Below are 3682 nucleotides of genomic sequence, written 5' to 3'. Positions count from 1 at the left end.
TCTTTCCCTGCTTTCCTCGGCAACTCATCTCCGACTCCCCCTCAGCAGACCCAAATGACCGTCAGCCCAGGACAAGGCCAGTGCACAGACTCAACTGCATTTCGTTGCAACGAGGCACTAAAAGCCCAGCCCTGTCCAGAGATGTGTAGCACCTGATCCCATGATGAGTGAGAACAATCTAGATTCAGACAATCCTTTTCCCTGGAAGCTGGCAGGAAGGTGGCTCACTACGTGAAGGGCCCTACAAAAGAGGCCATGGCTGGGGGTGGTGAGTTCCAGACACCACGAAGTGACAAGGGTTGGCCTGCGTGGGTGAAATTAGGAATCCCATAATAAAGTGTGGCTGCAGCAATTAATTGGGTCTTCGGGTTAAGGGAGGCATGTATCTGCTGTGGTCTGGATTCTGGAGCGGAACCGGTGGCCCAGCCAGCAAAGCCATGTCCTCCCCAGCAGTCTTCCTTCTGCCCCAAGCACCAGTCCTTTGGGGATAACCTGAGACCATCCTTGAGTGCTTAAACAAGTTGATGCAAAATACGAATTGGGCCAGAGGGGAAGTTGGAACCTTTTGGGTTGGGGATTGAGGAGAAGACTCACCAACTTCAAAGCTCTGCCCAGACTTAGGTGAGATGGGCTCTCTTTGATTTGCTGTCACCTTTTCTTCCCCTCCCCAGGCTGGAAATCAGATCCTTATCTCCCTCTCCCCCAGCCTGCAGAGAGCCTGCCAGCCTGACTACGTGGAAGCCTCCGCTTACTCTGTTTGCTCCTCTCGATCTAGGCCTCTCGAAGACCAAGGAGCAGCTAAGGCAGGAACTCAACCCGGGTGGGAGAACACACCACCTCGACTGCCCCCGGAATCCGAAAGAACCAGAGCGGCCCTTAGTGAGTGAGGGGAGTGATGGTGTTTTTAGCCTTCTTGGCTCCCGGGAGCCAACCTTTCCGGGCCATCTGCCCTATCTCCTTTCTCCCAACACTCTAAATCTCTTCCTCAACGGCCCAGCCAGTTCTTTTCTGCCGCATTCCGAGCCCAGGGCTCCCTAGGTTCTCACCAACGACTTTCCTGAGGACGAAATTCGTTCGAAACATGGCTCTTTACACTAGAACCGAGAATGGGCCAATGCACGATCCGGTTTCAGGCGGTCGGCTGAGAGAAAAACGGTCTCATATTCGCCTCTCCAGCTGGAGAGGATGAGCGAATGCCGGGACGCTCCAGCTCTGGTTGCCCCGATCCCGGAACCTCAGTGCGAACGCTTTCGATTTTTAAACGCGAGAGGGAACACCTCTCTCCAAGCCAGACATCGACTCCACAAGGAGCTTAGGCCTCCAAACCTGGAAAGTGCTGGTAAGCGCCCGGACCACGCGCAGTAAATGCAATTCGCGCTTTAGAGCCCAGGTCCGGGCGCTGCGCTGGCACTGGCGTCCCTCGTGCAGTGGCGGTGGAGCGCCAATCCCGGGTCTGCCGCCAGTCCTATGCCGGGCATTAATGAAGTGTGCAGAGTCTATTAAAGTGGTTTATTCGGGGCTAATTGAGCATGAGCGATTTAACTGCTTGCATTAATGAAGACGGAGCGAACTACACGAGCTTGCTCCTGGCGGAGCCCAGCAGTAGCCCAAGAAAATCATTCTTGTCAACGAATTCCCAACACCAGTGGTGACAGGCGCCTGGACCCCCGTCGAGAGAATTTGACCAGCTCCGGATATTTCTGTTGCATCCTCCCAACGAACTAGATCAAACAATCCCACCGGCAAAGCAGCCACCCCACCGCACTTTAATGCCCGCTGCGTCTTCAACGATCTTCTCCCCAACATTAACGAAACCGCAGTTACCTGCAGGAGCCTGGGGTAGCACTACCCACCGAACGTTACACGTTCCCGCCAGCCCTTCGCTTCCCGAGGCGGCTGTGAACCCCAGAGACTAATCTTGCACGTGGTTTCTGTTCCCAAGAGCCAACGCGCTGCTTAGTCTGGGTGAATTTTACCGAATTATGGCAACAAAGAAACCCTCGCGGCTACTTTACACTCCGGGAGCCTGCCTTGCTACTGAAGTTACCGAAAAAAAAAAAAAAAAAAAAAAATTTTAAATTTACACAAAAAAAAAAAAAAAAAAAAAAAGAATGGATGTGGTTTTTCATTCTTACCAGGGACGTTTCAGGTGAGAAATTAGCGGGCAGCCCCTCGCCTCTTTCTCCGCCGGCCCCCAACTTTTCTCCTTAAGGCTGGGTTAGGGGACAGTCAAGGGAGCAAAAGAATCCTTCCCTTCCAATCCGCAGCCCGAAGACACCGCGACCCGACAGTTTCCGCTACTGCGGCGTGCAGGTCTCCAACTGGGAACCAGTGCTCGCGCTTTCTACACGCCTCCCGGCCTCCCGGTGCCCGGACAGTTGAGGGGTGTGCTCCAGGCCTTGACGACCAAGAGCAATCATCCTAGAGAGAATATCTCAAAGTCACCGTGCGAGTGCGAGGCGTGGGTTACACAGGAGGCCCTGCGCTCCCGGGTCTAGCCGTCCTCACTCCTAAGCACAACTCGGCAAAAGATAAACTGTCATTTTGGTACTACCGGCCGGAGGCATGCACCTGTCCCAGGCGCAGGCGGGTGCGGCTGGGATCATCCACTTTCTCTCCCTTCCTTCTTCTTCAGCGTAGGCAGGTTTGCCTGTTCTAGGGGCGCGCCTGGGGAAAGTTTGCACCCGTCGAAGTTACTCCAGTTTCTTAAAGGAGTCTACAGACTGACTTCCGAAGTCCGTGGGCATCACGCCCCGGGTTCCGGCGAGCCAGGCGGGACTCATTGCTGTAGCGGAGGCCCGCCCCCTCGTTGCCCAGAGGTCAGATGCCTAAGACCCCGCCTGAGAAGTCCCTGAGCCAGCACCCCAACCACCCTGGGCTGCAGCTGCTCCCACTTTCACCACGGCCCTGCAGGCTTCGTTTAGCGAGATGAACTTCCTTCCAGGGGCATTGAGAGAGAGAAGTCCCAAGCGCTGTGACAGGGGACCCTGGAGTCCTGCCCGCAAACTCCTTGCTGAACCCTGGTGCCCAAGACCGCATTTACCTTGTTACTCCGCGGTCCCGGGGTTGAGCGCGTCTCCGCGGCTCTCGCTGCAAGAGACCGGGGAAACCAGAAGCGCTGGGGTCCTCGGGTACCCCTGGAGCGCTAGAGTCCAGATCTCTCTCCAGTTGCGGGGATTCCGAGAGTCAGACACACGGGAGCACCCAACAGCCCGGGAGTCCAGCCCGCCCGGGGTCGGTGAGCCTTGCTCGCGGCTCCCTCGCTGAGTCTGAACCGGGAACGCCTGTGAACGTGCGGGGTAGAGGCCGAGCTTCGACTCACTCATCCTTTAGCACCGAGCCGCCTACTTATTTTAATCCACCACCCTCCCTCCTCCCTCCTCCCTACACCCGCCCCTTGCTTTAGGATTCCTCGCCTCCCTCCCTGCACCGCCCCCCGCCTTCCCCGCGATCCTTCTTTGCGCCTGCGCACTGTGAGACAAAGTTTTGCTGACCCGGGCAGCCGACTTTGGCAGCTGCGTTCGCCAGTCCCGCGTCTCTCCCGACCTGCGTCCGTTCCTGTTCAGTCCTGCACGACCTCTTCTGCCTTTTTCGGTCCACGCGGGCACGCCTGGCGCGCTAGAGGGGAACAGCCCTTAACAGATGAGAGTGGGCTAGAATCGTTTGTTTCTGGGTCCTATCC

The 3682-nt window shown here is 56.6% G+C and overlaps 1 protein-coding gene across 1 annotated transcript in view; it reads right to left on the bottom strand.

Moving 5' to 3' along the window:
* OSR1 (odd-skipped related transcription factor 1) overlaps positions 1-3381 on the bottom strand; it is a 7578-nt gene extending 4197 nt beyond the window's left edge. The window contains exon 1 of the mRNA XM_006167675.3: positions 3044-3381. The gene's annotated coding sequence lies outside the window, so the exon portion shown is untranslated. The remainder of the gene's footprint in view (positions 1-3043) is intronic.
* Between the last annotated feature and the right edge of the window lie 301 nt (positions 3382-3682).

The sequence above is a fragment of the Tupaia chinensis genome, unplaced genomic scaffold (genome assembly GCF_000334495.1).
Source record: "Tupaia chinensis unplaced genomic scaffold, TupChi_1.0 Scaffold144952_1, whole genome shotgun sequence".
Lineage (NCBI taxonomy): Eukaryota > Metazoa > Chordata > Mammalia > Scandentia > Tupaiidae > Tupaia > Tupaia belangeri.
Note: the sequence above shows the minus strand (reverse complement) of the source record. Positions and strands in the feature narration are given on the sequence as shown.